Source organism: Lithobates pipiens, unplaced genomic scaffold, assembly GCF_037356315.1.
Source record: "Lithobates pipiens isolate NorthernLeopardFrog02 unplaced genomic scaffold, aLitPip1_a1.2 Scaffold_16, whole genome shotgun sequence".
Lineage (NCBI taxonomy): Eukaryota > Metazoa > Chordata > Amphibia > Anura > Ranidae > Lithobates > Lithobates pipiens.
This window is the reverse complement of record NW_027507748.1, coordinates 562,802,216-562,822,104: the sequence shown is the minus strand read 5'-3', so window position 1 is coordinate 562,822,104 and position 19,889 is coordinate 562,802,216. Positions and strand designations below refer to the sequence as shown.

General features: G+C 43.2%; 1 protein-coding gene across 1 annotated transcript in view; it reads right to left on the bottom strand.

Annotated features, from left to right (window-relative positions):
• ARHGEF25 (Rho guanine nucleotide exchange factor 25) overlaps nt 1-19,889 on the bottom strand; it is a 479,971-nt gene that overhangs the window by 388,800 nt on the left and 71,282 nt on the right. The window lies entirely within an intron of this gene.

Below are 19,889 nucleotides of genomic sequence, written 5' to 3'. Positions count from 1 at the left end.
CCTTCCATGTTGCGCTCCACGAGCAGTTCAAGCCTCATTTTCAGATCGCTCTACAGCAGAGTAGTCTTCCCGGTCATGATTGCAGACTGATGCCCCGTACACACGATCAGACATTCTGCATGGAACTTTGTGCGTTGGAATTGTGTACAAACTATCGGAATTTCCGACAATGGATTTTGTTGTCGGAAAATTTAAGAACCAGATCTCAAATTTTGTGTGACGGAAATTCCGATGGAAACTGTCCGATGGAGCCTACACGCAGTCGGAATTTCATACAACAAGCTCCAATTGCACATTTGCCGTCGGAAAGTCCAAACGTGTATACGCGGCATAACTCAGCAGGGAAGATTACCTTCATCCACACATTTGAGGTGTATAGAGGAAAAGGAAATCCTCCCCACTTAGTTATTGTATTCTGGCAGCAGGGAGACTTCCCCCCCCCCATCAGAATACACAGATCAGCACTGCAGTCTATAACCTACAGTGCTGATCAAATAGGGAAAATACGACAGGGCGGTTCTATAGAAGAAGATCGACTGCTGAATCAGCCTAATTTCAATCCATCGGGTCAGTTTGTTTGCTCAATTCGCTATTCTGAATGAAAAAAACAAACAAAAACGGTCTCATCTATAGGCGTTCTTTAGAAAAAGGCTTGACGGATTACATGTAGTGCCAACAGATGTTATGACAAGATCCATGAGAAAATCCAACAGAGTAATTATTACAATGAACACTATACAGGTATTTGCGTCAGACGTAGGAGAAGTATGCTGTAGCAAAAAAAAAAAAATTATTTTACCTATAGTAACAGAGAAAGCATCCTTGTTTTATTTGCAATTCTGGTATGTAGAAATGACAGTTGGAAAGCAAGAATGTTTTCCCCCTCGCACACTTTTCATGAATCAGGCTCATTACAGGGCTATTATTAGGGAAGCATTTCTAAACAGATATTATTACTATATTTTTTAAATGGTCTTTTTAAATTATTTTTTTAATTAAAAAAAGAAACGAAACCATTCAGGACTTTTTAGACCACAGAGAATGGAATGAGCAAATTGATTCTACCGTTATTGTCCCTTTTTATTCTTCAAATTCTCATCACCAGCTGTACGTGTCCTACAATGAACTCTAATTGGCTGCCAGACTTCAGCACAGTGATTCTGTTTTTATAACTGAGAAGAGGTTTAACCAGCCATGCGTCATTTCAGCTGACAGATCCAAATAAAAAATAAGAGGTAAACAGTGTGTCACAATTTGCACATATACAAAGGAATTAATACTTTAATAGAATAGAGTGAGGCTTACCGCTACACAAAAATTCCATACATTCCAGAAAATTCATTATAGAAAATGCATTCGGATTGTGCATAGCTGGAATTTGAATACACCCCCATTGAATGAAGCGTCCTTTAAGTCCCATAAAATCAAATTGAAGATCCATAGGCAAAACTTTTTTTTTTCATTTTGGAGAGAGTAAAGCCCTGTACACACATTAGGATTTTCCGACAACAAAACCGTGGATTTTTTTCCGAGGGATGATGGCTCAAACTTGTCTTGCATACACACGGTCACACAAATGTTGTCAGAAATTCCAGAACGTCAAGAACGCGGTGACGTACAACACGTACGACAAGCCGAGAAAATGAAGTTCAAACGCCAGTGCGGCTCTTCTGCTTGATTCTGAGCATGCATGGACTTTTGTGTGTCGGAATTGTGTACACACACTCGGAATTTCCAACAACAAGTTTTGTTGTCAGAAAATTTGAGAACCTGCTTTCAAACATTTGTTGGCGGAAATTCTGACAACAAATGTTCTATGGAACATACACACGGTCATACTTTCAGACAACAAGCTCACATCCAACATTTGTTGTCGGAAAATCCTATCGTATGTACAGGGCATTAGGGAGAGATATGGTCGGAGGAAGAAAACGCACTGACATACAATAGCTGCCAGCAAAACCAGTCAGAAAAAAACGTGCAATAAAAATAATAAAAATAAATGCAGTGCTAAAAATATCAACAAAATCAAAGTAGATGATCCATAACAGTAATACTAAACATATGTAAACACAGTGTCAAAAAAAATAATGTAAAACAAAATTTCATAAGTGAAAAGAATCCCAACGAAGTGTCCATGAAGATCGTGTAATCCAAAATAATAAGTGATATGATTTCACCACGTGATAAAGTTGGACTCTTACCAGAATGCTAGGACTCTATTACGGAGTCACAAAAGCCCAATGTGTATAAGAGGTAGCAGGGTAGCAGATGTCATCTAATCACAAGATCAAAGATGCAGAAAATTCAAATGGAAACTCCGTGGATAAGCAAGAATGCATTCCCATCATGGATATGTAATAAAAAGATGCATCCACATTGTGTAAATGTATTTAAAGCTTTATTTTTAAAAAAGGGGATTGAGGATACTCACAATGTAATTGAATAAAACAGGCATATCAAAATCCAAAGGCAGCAAGCAGCATGGAAGCAAAATCAGCCTGTGCTGGCGTTGGCGTGGCAACGGTACGTACATTAACTCCGCCCTACATGTTTTGTCACAACTGACGTCATCGGGGGCACGTGCAAGGGAGAGATATAACCCCTGTCATCTGTGTCGCATTTCAGGGATTTCATTTTCTGTCCCATAGCCAAACAGGAAGTGAGAGGAAATCCTTTGGGAACCCCCAGGCCACCAAAACTGGTGTCCTTGTTGAACAATTTCCCATTTATTACTAGGGGTGCAACGGAGCGTCACCGATCCGTGATCCAAACAGGTCACCCTGCTGGGATCGGCACATACCGCTCTCCGCGGTCTCGGCGGTCTCAGCCTTAGGACATCTTTCTACACCCAGGTTGTTTACAAGTGATCGCTTCGACCGGTTCCTCTCACCCCTCTCTGTACTAATCTGTACAGTGGAGAGGAGAGATCGGATGGAAGCAGCCATCCCTCCATACCCTGCAGTACCCAGCAATACCCTGCCAATACTCTGCAATACCCTGCCAATACCCAGCAATACCCTGCCTGCCAATACTCAGCAATACCCTGCCTGCCAATACCCAGCAATACCCTGCCTGCTAATACTCAGCAATACCCTGCCTGCCAATACGCAGCAATACCCTGCCTGCCAATTCTCTGCAATACCCTGCCTGCCAATACTCTGCAATAGCCTGCCAATACTCTGCAATACCCTGCGATACCCAGCCATACTCTGCGATACACAGCCATACTCTGCAATACTTTGCGATACCCAGCCATACTCTGCAATACTCTGCGATACTCTGCAATACTCTGCAATACTCTGCAATACCCAGCCATACTCTGCGATACTCAGCCATACTCTGCAATACTCTGCGATACCCAGCCATACTCTGCAATACTCAGCCATACCAAGCCATACTCTGCAATACTCAGCCATGCTCAGCCGTACCCAACCATGTTCAGCCAATATTACAGTGGGGGGAGATTGAAGATATAACAGTGGGGACTATATGGTGGTGGAATTTTCACAGGTTTTTGCAAATTAAATTATTATTTGCTGATCCGAAAAATGATCCAATCTGTGACTCTGATGCGAGGAACGATCCGATCCGTGAGTTTTTGATCTGTTGCACCCCTATTTATTACTTTTCCCAAATAAAAGTTTTGCCTTTAATTATACTTTAAGTGCATCCTACCAGTGATGCTCATCAGTTACAAACTGACTCCACTGAAAACTGATGGTACAGTTGTGTGTGAGTGGTAACAAATCTAATCTAATGCTGGTTCCCTGAATTTCCCAGTTACTCCAAGGTAAATGATTTTTCCAGTGCTCCCCAGTAACATTGCCCATTACAAAGCAAACAATGTAAAGGCTAAGTTCACCTTTTGGGAAAAAATAATAACTGCACATATTTTTGCAGGAAAAAAATTTGCATTTATTATTTTTCCCACAGAAACCTGCAAAGCATTGCACCAGTGATCAGTGGATCGGGAGTGCAATGTCAGGCTCCTGGAGACAAGCCCTGAAGCTTTCAGTCTGTACTTCTGATACAGGTTTACTGTTTACAAGCTGCAGGCAATGGCTAATGGCTATGGCTAGCAGTACTTGTAGTTCTCTCATTCACAGATCAATATGAATGAATGACAAAACTGTGTGGGCTGTGTCGCGCAAAGCTGCACTATTTTCAAAATTTGACAGCGGGTGAGGGGAGAAGATCTCCCGCCTGTTGTAACAGGGAGGGGGGAGGGATCGGGATGCAAGGGGCAGGTCTGGAGCATGTTATGTGTTACACCTGAATAATGGGTGTAACATGTAACAAGCTCTTAAAGGTAAACTTATCTTTTAAAGTATATAATCCAAGGACATCAGGTTTACATTAGTTTGTCTCTTAGATGCTCATTTTCTTTCAGCTGTCAGTTTATAAAAATTGTTGGAGAAACCTACATATCTGTAATGTACAGTAGTGATTGATGGTCATCTCCATCTAGTGGTTGATGTGCAGACTACTTAGTTCAAAGTCATCCCACTGGAATGAATGCACGAGAAATCTCCAGAAACCTGCAAGGGGGGCCCCAAGGTATAGACTTTTAGGGGCCTCTACAGAATTTAACCTCTTCCCACCGATGTGGCACATATTTGCGGCCTCTCAGCAGATGGGCTTTAATGACGAGCGGCCGTATATATACTTTCCTATTTAAACACTTTGCTGTGCTGAGAACGTGCTCCCTGTGCACTCCCAGTACAGTACCTAGCGGGTACCGAAAAGTTTCCGATGCAAACTTGTGATCAGGAGCCTTCTGATCATGTGACCATGGTGACTGACAATCACAGCAGTCATATGATTGAAATGCCTTTGTCCGCCTTCCAGAATTTAGAACTAGTTAAAGGGCTGGGAGGCGGAGAGGGGAAGGGGTTAAACTGGAACTGATTGTAGCTTAAGACTACTAAGGCCTGATTCACACCTATGCAGGTTGTAGTTTGAATATTGCAGGTGCATTTTGCATTTTCCAATACACGCTTTTCATCTATTGAAGTCCATGTTACCAAAAAACAGAAAAAAGTCCCTGGCCCTTTCCACAAAATGCACAGATGTGAACTGCATCCATACGAAACCATGTTAAAGGGGCGTTCCAGCCATTTAAGAAAAAAAAACAGTGGCTGCATTTACTGGGCACAAGTGGCTGCATATACTGGGCACATTTGATTGGCACAAGTGACTGCATTTATTGGGCACAAGTAGCTGCATATACTGGGCACAAGTGGCTGCATTTGATGGGCACAGTGGCTGCATTTGGTTGGCACAAGTGATTGCATTTACTGGGCACAAGTGGCTGCATATACTGGGCACAAGTGGCTGCATTTGACGGGCACAAGTGACTGCATTTACTGGGCACAAGTAGTTGCATTTGCTGGGTACAAATGGCTGCATATGAGGGCACAAGTGGCTGCATTTGATTGGCACAAGTGGCTGTATATGATGGGCACAAGTGGCTGCATATGATGGGGCATAAGTGGCTGCATATGATGGGGCATAAGTGGCTGCATATGATGGGCATAAGCGGCTGTGTATGATGGGCACAAGTGGCTGCATATGATGGGCACTGTGGCTGCATTTAACGGGCACAAATGGCTGCATATGACAGGCACAAGAGACTGCATATGATGGGCATATGTGGCTGTGTATAATGGGCACAGTGGCTGCATTTGATGGAAACAAGTGGCTGCATTTGAATGGCACAAGTGACTGCATTTACTGGGCACAATTGGATGCATATACTGGGCACAAGTGGCTGCATTTGATGGGCACAAGTGACTGCATTTACTGGGCACAAGTAGCTGCATTTACTGGATACAAGTGGCTACATTTGATGGGCACAAGTGGCTGCATATGAGGGGCACAAGTGGCTGCATATGGTGGGGCACAAGTGGCTGCATATGATGGGGCACAAGTGGCTGCATATGATGGGCACAGTGGCTGCATTTGACGGGCACAAATGGCTGCATATAATGGGCACAAGAGGCTGCATTTGATTGGCACAAGTGACTGCATTTACTGGGCACAAGTGGCTGCATATACTGGGCACAAGTGGCTGCATTTGATTGGCACAAGTGACTGCATTTACTGGGCACAAGCGGCTGCATATACTGGGCACAAGTGGTTACATATACTGAGCAAAAGTGGCTGCATTTGATTGGCCCAAGTGACTGCATTTAATGGACACAAGTGGCTGCATATACTGGGCACAAGTGGCTGCTTTTGATGGGCACAAGTGGCTGCATATGATAGGCACAAGTGGCTGTATATGATGGGCACAAGTGGCTGCATATGATGGGGCACAAGTGGCTGCATATGATGGGCACATGTGGCTGCATATGATGGGCACAAGTGGCTGCATATGATGGGGCACAAGTGGCTGCATATGATGGGCACAGTGGTTGCATTTGATGGGCACAGTGGCTGCATTTGATGGGCACAGTGAGGCTGCAATTGATGGGCACAGTGAGGCTACAATTAATGGGAGGGGGGTTCAGTATTTTTCAGTTTTTTTGCGCCCCTCCAAAAAAATTTGAGTACCAGCCGTCACTGGCCCACGCCTTCCTACAGACACTACATGGTGGCTGGCCATGCAGGGATAATCCAAATGTTGAACAATAATTCTTACAGTCATTATACAGACATGCAAGTTTACATTGGGCAAATTTGTTGAATTGTGCCTGTAGTGTAGGGAAGGGGATGCACTGAATGCACCTGCAATCCGGAGAATATATCCCATCCGACTGATTCTTATCCTGAGCAGGCCCAACCAATAGGCATTGTGTATTATCTACAGAGATAAGAGCATTTACCAGTCCCGCCATAAACAACTAGGTTGGAAGGACATTCTGTAATGTTTGGAAGCATGTTAAGGATATCCATAGGAAAAGGATAACATTTGTAGATAAGACTGCTTTTATCAGATCAGGGGATGATGTCATCTAAGAACCTAGAGACACTGCTGGCCAATCCTTATTGGAAATATATAGCAGTCAGAAAGGTTAGAAAAGCCTTTTGGTCCCTGAGATGTGCCTTCACTGGAAGTGCTTTCCATCACTTCGCCTTACATTCTATTGTACCTTTCCATTACTCCTCTCAACCCTTTCCATAGGCATAAACATTAACACTTAGCTCAGAAAGCTGTTAAAGTCAGATCATAAATGTCCATGCCAATAATAACTAATTCTTACGGTGTGTATTTCTTTGGAATGTGAATTTACTAAATACTCACTTGGGTTGATTTACTAAAGAAGAATAAAAATGTTCACTTTCAAAGTGGTTGTTTACTTAGGTTGGTGAATAAAGCTGGACTCAATTTGAATAGCCAACCATGTTGAAGGAAAAATATAAAAATATAACAGGATTTTTGCTTTCACATAATCTACAATGAATAGAGTATTGATATACTCATTAGTCTAAAAGTTCTGTGTATATTCTATTGCAGATATCTCAAAATAGCAAATTCTGGTTTACAATTGCATGTATGAGGTGGTTCTATTATAAAACATATAGGTTAGAGGGGTTAAAGAGAGGTTAAATCTCTCTTCCTATACATAGATCCAGTATGCAATCACAGCAATTATCTATAACCTGTTTTCTAATATCCTCATCCATTTGTTTACTCTAAATGCTTAAGCTTAAAGAAAGAGTTAAGTGGATCTGATCATTGCTCTTTGAACAGCAACCCAAGGCATACAGGCCTGGCTGAGTGCGTCTCTGCAGTCTGGGTTTTCATGGGAAAATGCTTCATGTGGGAGGGGATAGTGTATAAAACAGACCTAAAAAAGAAAACGTTCTACGAGAAGGAGAACCACCGGAAGCTGGGGAGCTCCAGAACTCTGCAATCATATTGGTGGTAACCTGGAGCCCTGTCATTTTCCCACACAGCTTATAGTGGTATTAATACTAATTATTCATACATTTTCCTAATGCAAAAGCTAATGCAAAAGCATGTACCAGTCAAACAGAAGCTTGATGGTATCACGCACATAATTATAAAATACTACAAGAGGAAATCATGAGTCTAGATTTTGTCCATTTACGTGGTTTTCTCTCATCACTCCCTAATGCATTTTACTGGCCCCACTACCATCTATAATATTAAAGAAAAAAAAACAGTTTAGTTTAAATAGGAAAATTGACGGCAACTGACTTGTAGTTATCAATGGTTGACAGAGTCTGCTAGAACCTGACATTGCACCCGCCATTACACAAGCTTACATTCTAATGTACCTACTAAAGTCTTATAGACACACATCACAGACTTAAGTGGTTTTCCAAATGCAGAAGGTTTTTTACCTTAATAAATTCTCTGCATTATAGTAAAAACAACCCTCCATGTGCAGCTCCTCCAGCTCCTCCTGCCAACCTCCCCCTTTATACTTACCTGAGTCCGATCTCAATCTAGCACTGTGCCTGAGAGCAGCGGCTCTCTTCTTCCTCACAGGGCAGACAGTGGCTCCTGCAGCTGTCAATCAAATCCTGTCACGAGGAGCCAGAGCCAAGCTATCTGCGTCTTTGGATACAGGCAGTGCTACTCGAGCCCGCAGGTGTGCCACAATAGAAAGCGGCTTCCTATGGTGGCACACCAAGAGGGGGAGGAGCCAGGAGAGTCGGGGAAGGGGGGCTAGAAGAGGAGACTTTTTTTAATAAGCTTATATTGCTATTGTTTGTATTGCTATTACAATGCTGATGTTATAAAGTCAAAGTGTATGATGTGACTAGATCTCCTGTAACGCTCAATTGAACCTTCACTTTAAATTCGCTAAATAAAATGTATCAAAACAAAATATGTTCATCGTCTTCTTTCTAAAACAGCCACAGCCTGAATAGAAAAGCCTGTTCCTACCAGCAGTTTTAGAGTGGGACCCTTGCATTGTGTGGGGAAGCAGAGATTTCACCAAATGCAATGCTCCCCACTGATCAGAGAGCTCAAGAGGGTTCATGTCGGACCTCTGGCAAGATGTGTTTCTACTAAGGGTATGGCTGATTTTAATGGAAAACAAATTGACTTTGAAAACCTTTTGTTTTGATGAACTTGCAATGTATTTAGTTAATAATTTTAACTGAAGGTTCGATTAGTATTTAAAAATACACTTTTTTTGCCAGCATGTTTCCCAGTTTTCTAGGATACTTCACTAAGAAGTAACCAGATCATTAATGTCCATACATATACTTTAGGTCCCCACACTGAGATCCAGTTAGGTTCATATATATTTGAACACAGGCGCAATTTAGTTTTTTTTTCAGGTATTTTCCAAAACATATTCAAGCTATAGTTATATAATGTATATGGGCTGAAAGTGCACACTTTCAGGTTTAATTTGAGGGTATGTACATTCAAATCTGAGGAAGGATGTAGGAATAACAGCTCTTAAGAATAGCCATTCCCCTTTTTTCAAGGGACCAAAAGTAATTGGACAATTGAATCAAAAGTGGTTTTGTGGCCAGGTGTGGTCTACTCCTTCATTATTTCTTCATCAGTTAAGCAGGTAAAAGGTCTGGAGTTGATTCTAAGTGTGGTATTTGCATTTGGAATCTATTGCTGTGAGCCTACATCATGCATTCAAAGGAGCTGTCCATGCAAGTAAAAAAGGCAATTGTAGGGCTTTAAAATTAAACAAATCCACCAAAGAGATAGCAGCAACATTAGGAGTGGCCAAATTAACATTTCCTCAGAATGGTACATTCTGAGGAAAGAAGAATGCACTGGTGAGCTCAGCAACATAAAAAGGCCTGGACGTCCACGGAAGAAAACAGTGGTGAATGATTCCTCTCTATGGTAAAGAAAAACCCATTCACAACATCCAGACAAGTGAAGGACACTCTCCTGGAGATGAGCGGATCATTGTCAAAGTCTACAATCAAGAGAAGACTCCACGAGAGCAAACACAATCGGTTAACCACAAGATGCAAACCATTAATAAGCCTGAAGAATAGAAAAGCCAAAGTATAAAAAAGCCAGACCAGTTCTGAAAAAGCATTCTTTGGATGGATGAAACTAAGATTATTATGTACCAGAATGACGGGAAGAACAAAGTGTGGAGAGAAGGCTTGGAACAGCTCATTTAACAAAGCACATAACGTCATCTGTAAAACATGGTGGAGGCAGTGAGATGACATGGGCATGCATGGCTTCCAGTGGCACTGGGTCATTGGTGTTTATTGATGATTTGATAGAAGACAGAAGCAACAGGATTAATTCTGCAGTGTTTAGAGATATACTGTCAGCCCAGATTTAGCTAAATGCAGCAAAGTGGAATGGACGGTGTTTCACAGTACAGATAGACAATGATCCAAAACACACTGCAAAAGCAACCCAGGAACTTTTGAAGGAAAAGAAGTGGAATATTCTGCAATGGCCAAGTCAATCACCTGATCTCAATCCAATTGAGCATGCACTTCATTTGCTGAAGGTAAAACTAAAGGCAGAAAGACCCACAAACAAAGAACAACTGAAGGCAGCTTTAGTTGGTGCCTGGCACAGCATCAGAAAGGATTAAACCCATTCTTTGGTAATGTCCATGGGTTCCAGACTTCAGTCACTGCCAGTAAAGGATTCTCAATAAAATATTAAAAATGAACATTTTATTTATGATTGTATTCCTTTTGTGAAATTTCATTTGAGCCCCTGAAAGTGGGGAGAACTGTATGTATAAAAATGGTTGCAGTTCCTAAAATGTGTAGTTGATAGTTATGTTCAACCCCTTGAATTAAAGCTGAAAGTCTGCACTTCAAATTAATTTGGATTGTTTTGTTTTAATTTTATTCTGGTGGTATACAGAGCCGAAAAAATTATGAAAATTGTGCCTGTGTCCAAATATATATGGACCTAAGAGCCCATTCACACAGGGGCAACACGACTTGTAGGCGACTTGATCAGGCTACTTGGACACGACTTGACAGCGGCGACTTGGGACGACTTCAAAACGACTTGTGATGACTTCAAGCGCGACTTGGGACGACTTACAAGTCGCCCCAGGCCAGGCGACTTTTGCCGCGGCCAAGCAGAGAATGAGCTCAAGGGGAAACTCCACGGCAAATTTCTGAAAAAAATTTGGCGTGGGTTCCCCCTCCGAGAGCATACCAGGTCCTTAGGTCTGGTATGGATTCCAAGGGGAACCCCCTACGCCGAAAAAACGGCGTGGGGGTCCCCCCCAGATCCACACCAGACCCTTATCCGAGCACGCTACCCGGCCGGCTAGGAAAGGGGGTGGGGACGAGCGGGCGGCCCCCCCCCCTCCTGAGCCGTACCAGGCCGCGTGCCCTCAACATGGGGGGGTGCCTTGGGGGAGGGGGGCGTGCGGCCCCCCCCCCACCCCAAAGCACCTTGTCCCCATGTTGATGAGGACAAGGGCCTCTTCCCGACAACCCTGGCCGTTGGTTGTCGGGGTCTGCGGGCGGGGGGCTTATCGGAATCCGGGAGCCCCCTTTAATAAGGGGGCCCCCGGATACCGGCCCCCCACCCTATGTGAATGAGTATGGGGTACAATGTACCCCTACCCATTCACCTGTGAAATAAAGTACAATAAAACACACAACACAGAGAAAAAGTATTTTATTGCACAGCCGGGGGTCTTCCGTCTTCGGGGGTCTTCTCGCCGGACTCCTCCGCTATGTGTGTGTAGCTCTTTTGCCAGCGGAGGAGTCCGGCTTTCTTCCTCCCCGCCGCCGGCCTCTTCTCCCGACTTCGGGGGTCTTGTCCCCCTCTTCGGTTCTTCTGCCGGGCCACCGCGCCTGGTCCGGTGGCCCGGTCTTCTGTCGCCGTCTTCCGTTCTTCTGTCGCCGCCTTCGGTTCTTCTGCCGGGCCACCGCGCCTTCTTATAGCTCTTTTACAGGCGGTGGCCCGGTCTTCCGTCGCCGCCGCCGCCGCCTTCCGTTCTTCTCCTTCTTCTTCTCCTGGAGATGTTGACTCGACGAGCTCTCCGGCCGGAATGCCAGGGACGCGCTCCGCTGCCTCTTATATAGGGACAATGGGGCGGTGTCACATGGGTTGATGTCACATGGGTTGGTCACATGGGTTGATGTCACATGGTGACCCCGCCCCCTTACCATGTGACATCAACCCATGTGACCAACCCATGTGACATCAACCCATGTGACACCGCCCCATTGTCCCTATATAAGAGGCAGCGGAGCGCGTCCCTGGCATTCCGGCCGGAGAGCTCGTCGAGTCAACATCTCCAGGAGAAGAAGAAGGAGAAGAACGGAAGGCGGCGGCGGCGGCGACGGAAGACCGGGCCACCGCCTGTAAAAGAGCTATAAGAAGGCGCGGTGGCCCGGCAGAAGAACCGAAGGCGGCGACAGAAGAACGGAAGACGGCGACAGAAGACCGGGCCACCGGACCAGGCGCGGTGGCCCGGCAGAAGAACCGAAGAGGGGGACAAGACCCCCGAAGTCGGGAGAAGAGGCCGGCGGCGGGGAGGAAGAAAGCCGGACTCCTCCGCTGGCAAAAGAGCTACACACACATAGCGGAGGAGTCCGGCGAGAAGACCCCCGAAGACGGAAGACCCCCGGCTGTGCAATAAAATACTTTTTCTCTGTGTTGTGTGTTTTATTGTACTTTATTTCACAGGTGAATGGGTAGGGGTACATTGTACCCCATACTCATTCACATAGGGTGGGGGGCCGGTATCCGGGGGCCCCCTTATTAAAGGGGGCTCCCGGATTCCGATAAGCCCCCCGCCCGCAGACCCCGACAACCAACGGCCAGGGTTGTCGGGAAGAGGCCCTTGTCCTCATCAACATGGGGACAAGGTGCTTTGGGGTGGGGGGGCCGCACGCCCCCCCTCCCCCAAGGCACCCCCCCATGTTGAGGGCACGCGGCCTGGTACGGCTCAGGAGGGGGGGGGCCGCCCGCTCGTCCCCACCCCCTTTCCTGGCCGGCCGGGTAGCGTGCTCGGATAAGGGTCTGGTGTGGATCTGGGGGGGACCCCCACGCCGTTTTTTCGGCGTAGGGGGTTCCCCTTGGAATCCATACCAGACCTAAGGGCCTGGTATGCTCTCGGAGGGGGAACCCACGCCAAATTTTTTTCAGAAATTTGCCGTGGAGTTCCCTCTTGAGAGCTGATAATTCTGTCAAAGTCGCCTCCGTATAGACAGAGATCCGACTTGGAGGCGACCTCCATTGAAATCAATGGGTACCGGTCGCCTACAAGTCGGATAGAAGTAGTACAGGAACCTTTTTTGAAGTCGGAGCGACTTCAGTAGTGTGCATTAACACGGCTCTCATTCACTTACATTGATTTTTAAATGTTGTCCGACCTGAGGCGACCTGAGGCGACTAGGGGCGACCTGAAGTCGGATCAGGAGTTGCCCCTGTGTGAATGGGCTCTAACTGTATGTGTAGCAAGACTAGTTCACAACAAACACTTTCCCTGTAAAGTATTATAAAAAGTACACATATAAAATATGCAAAAAAATGGAAATGACTCAGATATGGGCTATGAGAGAGACGTGATTCCCTCACCTTTTCTAATAAGAGGTGATGAGCTTGAAAACCCTCTATACTAGCTATAAAAATGTCTCTCTTTTATAGCTGTTCTTTAAACCGGAAGTTTAAATGCAACTCCAGCCTCGCCTCACTAGTTTTCCTTTGTCAGTGTATCCAGTCCTGGTTGCATAACAGCAATGCTCTTTAGTGTACCCTGTCCTCTTCCTTCCCATCGTTGAAATCCACCTTCTCTAGATCCCAGTGGGTGTTTCTTAACCACTTGCTGACCATGCCTTTTCTGGAACTTTGTGTTTAAAAGTTTAAATTTGTATTTTTTGCTCGAAAATTATTATAACCCCAAGCATTATAACATTTTTTTTAGCAGAGACCCTAGTGAATAAAATTGTTACAATATTTTATGTTATACAGTATTTAGGCAGCGGTCTTTCTAACGCAATTTTTGTGGAAAATAAATAATTTAGTACATTTTAATGTGAAAAAACACCTTAGATAACCCAATTTTTTGTAAAATATAAAAGATGATGTTATGCTGAGTAAACAGATACCTAACATGTCATGCTTTAAAATTGCGCATGCTCGTGGAATGGCGACAAACTACGGTACTTAAAAAAGATCTTTTTTTTTTAATCTTGTGCTTTAAAAAAAATGTATTTAATATGGCGCCGGTTATGACGTCCCTCTGGTCCTCCAAAAGGCATACAGACCCAGCTACCACCAGTGTCGGATTGCTCCCGGGCTTCACCGATTGATCCGCTTCTAAAAGTGATCCTGCGTCAAATTCACTTTTATCTGAATGAGAACTGCCTATATTAAAAAAAAATAAAAAAATATTGGGGTTATGGCAGCTAGCTGGTGCCATAACCCCAGTATTTAAAGTCAAACAAATTACATATTTTAAATACAGGCCTGTTGACAATCGTGTGACACTCAATGGCAGCCCATCTCCCTGGCCAAATCATCAAGGATACCACAATCCCCTCATGGGTTTTGTAGACTACAGAGGATTTTACTATCAGTGTATTTTGTCCACAAGCAGTGTGGGCGAGGGAGTCCAGGGGCCATAGAGATAGATTGCCCCTTGTTACAACCATACACACTACCTCAGTTCCTCCTCACCATTGAGGCAGCTGCAATGCCCTTTGGGACAGATTGAGATTTTGAAGTATTATAGCTCGTCATCCTTCCACAAGCATGTGCAATTTTAAATCATGGTATGTTAGGTATCTATGCTTTGCAAATCTGACATAAAAAATTTCAACAATCTTATTCTCTAGGGCAGAGATATGCAATTAGCGGACCTACAGCTGTTGCAGAACTACAAGTCCCATGAGGCATAGCAAGACTCTGACAGGCACAAGCATGACACCCAGAGACAGAGGCATGATGGGACTTGTAGTTTTGCAACAGCTGGAGGTCCGCTAATTGCATATCCCTGCTCTAGGGTCTCTGTTATTATATATATATATATATATATATATATATACAGTATATATATAATGTTTAGGGGGTTCTAAGTAATTTTTTTTTAACAAAAAAGTGCCAGAAAAGGCCTGGTCCTTAAAGCAGTTGTATACCTCACTTGGGCAATTTTTTCTTATAGGCAAGCCTATAATAAGGCTTACCTGTAGGTAAAATGCATATCTCCTAAACATGCATGGTTTAGGAGATATTCCCCCTGCACGCAGCCTCTGACGTCAGCAGTGCATGTTATCTAAAGGTCCAGTGGATCGTGCCGGAAGTTCAGAGCTCCTTGCCGGACCGGAGAACTCCCGCAAGCATGCGCGGAAGTGACATCATCGCGACTCTCAGCACACACAGCACCGGAGCCTGTGCTGGGGGGCCTCGTTGTAAGGTATTTCATAATGTGCTAGTATACAATGCATATTAGCACATTATACTATTGTCTTGCAGGGTTTTTTGTGGGTTTTTTTTTACCGCTTTAAGTGGATATGCAAAAAATCTCCTAGTTCCGCTGACAGTAAAGAGGTGACGTGTTGTGTTCTTTTTATATATTTTTTATATTATAAAGGTTTAGAATAAACCACTGAAGTGTGAAATGGATTCCTTGTGACTCCTGGTTTATCAGTTACATAATTCTAATAGTAGAAATTGGATCAGGTAGATAATTTTATTAGGTAAAAAGTGTCTGTTATTGCAGAGGACAGCAATAAGGCAATCGCAAACTACCTATCCTCAGGACATCAGTCTACCCATCATCAAGGCCATGTAAGTAGTAGATTGCAACCAGGTTTACCTGTCTGTACTTCCCTGCTGATGGAAGCAGTGGCCGTTATTCAGCAGCCATGGCAGCAAGATGACAATAGGGAAGGGGGGAGGGGGAAGCTCGGAGGGGGGTGGAGGCTGCTTTAACATTCTCCAGGAGGGACATTGTGATTGGTCAAATAGAAGAAATAGAAAATGTCTCTATTACCTTACTGCTGGGCTTGACAAATTTGCTTTAAATCTAGGAGCCAGCTAAAAAAGTTAAGACCAAGTGTTTTTAAACCTAACAAATCTTATGCATTTAACATGTCCCTGAAGGTGAACTTAACCTTTAACCACTTAAGGACCAGGCCTATTTTTCAGACTCTGTGTTTACAAGTTAAAATCATTTTTTTTTGCTAGAAAATTATTTAGAACCCTCAAACATTATATATATTTTTTCTAACACCATAGAGAATAAAATGGCGGTCTTTGCAATACTTTCTGTCACACTGTATTTGCACAGTGGTTTTACAAGCGCACTTTTTTTGGAAAAAATAAACTTTTTTAATGAAAAAATAAGACAACAGTAAGGTTAGCCCAATTTTTTTCTATATTGTGAAAGATAATGTTTCGCTGAGTAAATTGATACCCAACATGTCACGTGGAATGGCGACAAACGTTTACCCTGCCTACAGGTTAGGTTACCAGTTTTGAGTTACAGAGGAGATTTAGGGCTAGAATTATTGCTCTTGCTCTAATGAACATGGCGATACCTCACATGTGTGGTTTGAACATTGTTTTCATATGCGGGTGCTACTCATGTATGCGTTCGCTTCTGTGCATGAGCTCGTCAGGACAGGGAGCTTTACTTTTTTTTTTTCTTATTTATTTAACTTTTTATTTTTTATTTTGATACTGTCCTTTTAAAAAAAAAAAATTAGGGTCACTTTTATTCCTATTACAAGGAATGTAAACATCCCTTGTAATAGAAAAAAAAGCATGACAGGACCTCAGATTTTATATTTACACTAAAATGCAAAAAAAAAAAATGTAATTTGGAAAAAATAAAATAACAATTCTCCATTAAGAGCATTGGGCAGAAGTGACATTTGACGTTGCTTCCACCAGTCAATGCTTTGGAGCTGAGTGGGGGTCATCTTCCCCTCACTCGGCAGCCAGCCAAACAGGGGAGAGGATGTGATTGTCTCCTCCGCTACCGAGGCATGGAGGAAGGGAGGGGCCCTATCCCGCCCCCGATAAAAGTGATCTTGAACTGCAGAGACCACTTTTAGCTGAAAGAGGACCGCTCAATGAAGAAGAGAATACTGGGGTTATGGCAGCTATTCCCCTTCAAAGGCAGGCGGTCTGTAAGTGGTTAAACCAGGCTTTCTCAACCTTTTAACCCTAGAGGAACCCCAAAAATAGTTTTCCGGTCTGGCTTTCTCAACCTTTTAACCCTAGAGGAACCCCAAAAATAGTTTTCGGGTCTCGAGGAACCCTTACTAAAACCAATTCATCAGGGGTCAATAGAGCAATGCCCCTTATACTGGTGGTCAATAGGAAGAATGTTTTGGTGCTGAGAATGCCACCCTTAAAGACAGCTAAAATATATATTTTGTGTCATGCTGCTGGCCTTACTAAGTGATGCTGAACCTTGAACTCTGTAGGCACCATCAAAAAGGTGGTTCATTAGCCACAGCTTAAGGAACCCCTACGTTTAAAAAAATTATTTTAGGCCTGAAGATTACATAAAACCTCATAACATTATATATTGTCTGAAAGTAGACATCCTAGAGAATAAAAAACTCTGACACTGTCTATTGCTCTACTGACACTGTCCACTGCCCTACTGACACTATCCACTGCCCCTACTGACACCGTCCACTGGCCCACAAAAAGCATTTAAAAAAAAATACAGTACAAGTACAAGAAAATGTACAGTAATTGTAAAAAATAAAGAACAATTGACACCGCCCACTGCCCTACTGACACCATCCTGCATATACTACCCACCGCCATAAACTATGCACTCCTCTCCTGCACATACTACCCACCGCTGTACACTCCAAACTCCTCACGGGCACATTGTACCCACCTACATACACTCTGCCCTCCTCTCCTGCACATACTACCTAACTTCATGTACTCCATACTCCTCTTCTGCACATAATACCCACCTCCATACACTCCGCACTCCTCTCCTGCACATAATACCCACCACCATACACTCCATACTCCTCTTCTGCACATAATACCCACCACCATACACTCCATACTCCTCTTCTACACATACTACCCACTGCCATACACTCCATATTCCTCTTCTGCACATAATACCCCCCACCATACATTCCATACTCCTCTTCTACTCATACTACCCACCACCATACACTCCATACTCCTCTTCTGCACATAATACCCACCCCCATACATTCCATACTCCTTTTCTACACGTACTACCCACCACCATACACTCCAAACTCCTCTTCTGCAAATAATACCCACCACCATACATTCCATACTCCTCTTCTACACATACTACCCACCACCATACACTCCAAACTCCTCTTCTGCAAATAATACCCACCACCATACATTCCATATTCCTCTCCTACGCATACTACCCACCACCATACACTCCAAACTCCTCTTCTGCAAATAATACCCACCACCATACATTCCATATTCCTCTCCTTACGCATACTACCCACAGCTATACACTCCGCATTGTACATTCCCTATTTAGCATTACTGCATTCTGCACTGTAAGTCATCTCAGACTCTATGAAACTACACCCCCTTTAAGCCACGCCCAATGTTTAGCTCAATTTAAGTCACACCCACATTTCGGCGTTTTGGGGGGGGAGGCATCACCTCCCTCAAACTAGTTATTGCAGGTTGGAATTTCTGACACTTAATCTATTTCTCTCAATGGATAAGGCATCGCTAGGATATCTATAAAGAAAAAAAAAGGCGCATTGCACTCTTGCGGTCCTCAATTTATTTCCATGTTGTTCAGGTAGATCTCTACATCCGCAGGATTGCCTGCCCCAGTTTTATAGATCAAAAAATCAGGCCTTAGGAATATATTAACAGCCCAAGTCTTGCATGTGTTTTTCCACTATAGTAGGATTCAGTCACAGACTTCAAAGGGTCAAGCTGCAATACCAGGGTTTGCCTGCTGGTGGAGTTGTCCACTTTTATGTGATCCTAAAAAAAACCTTGAACATTGCAAACAAATCTGAAAAAAGCAAGTATACACTGTAGGATTACACTTTTAAGATTTATATTTGGCTCACCCTAAAATAGTTTTAAAAGCTTTAGAGAGTTTAAAGCCATCAAATAAAATCTGATGATCAATCAGTGCAAATTTTAGCTTTGAAATGATTTGCATCAATTACAGCTCCAGCTTGCCTATTACACAGGTTATTGCCTTGTAATTGAATAAAACACTATCTAATTTAATTTAAGGTTGAGAAACCCACAGATCTCATAAATAAGCGATAGACTGTTCATGAAAGAATAAAACAAATAGGAAGAGGTAAGAATATTCAATAGGAATAAACAGACCGATAACATGACACAGCTATACATGGAGGTTTTATTTTCCATAGGCAGCTGTGTAAATCCTAATCTACTTCAACCATTGTTCATTATTTTACAGTGATGAGAGGTGATAAACTAGAAAGTGGTGTTTGAAGGTTGGATAAAAAAAATAAAAAAATAAGTTAAATTGCATAAATGTCTATTTATAGTTCCTTATGGGCCATTCAAATGACTTTTTTTTTTTAATTTACACACTAAAGGATGTCATGGAAAATAAAATTGTATATTCTTTGCTATAGTAAATAAACAAGAACAACTTTTTTCTTTCAATTTGGATAGAGTGTGGAAAGATTTTAAACCTCTCACTAGCTGTTATTGCTGTTTGTGTTCATCAGTTCTGGAAATTTGTGTTACCTGGGAAAGGAAGTAAGGAAAATTCCTCCCTTGGGGACACAAAAAGCAATAATAACATCTTCTTGTAGAATAGGGAAGAGATGGGCTAAAGCTGCTCATACATGATTAATTTTGTTTTGTTCAACCTGCGGGTTGAACATAAAAAAATGGATCCATTCCTCCATCCACACATTCGATGTGGATGGGGGAATCACCAAAATCACCAAAATCACATGTGGTGGGTAACCATATGACTATATAGTAAACATAGCTA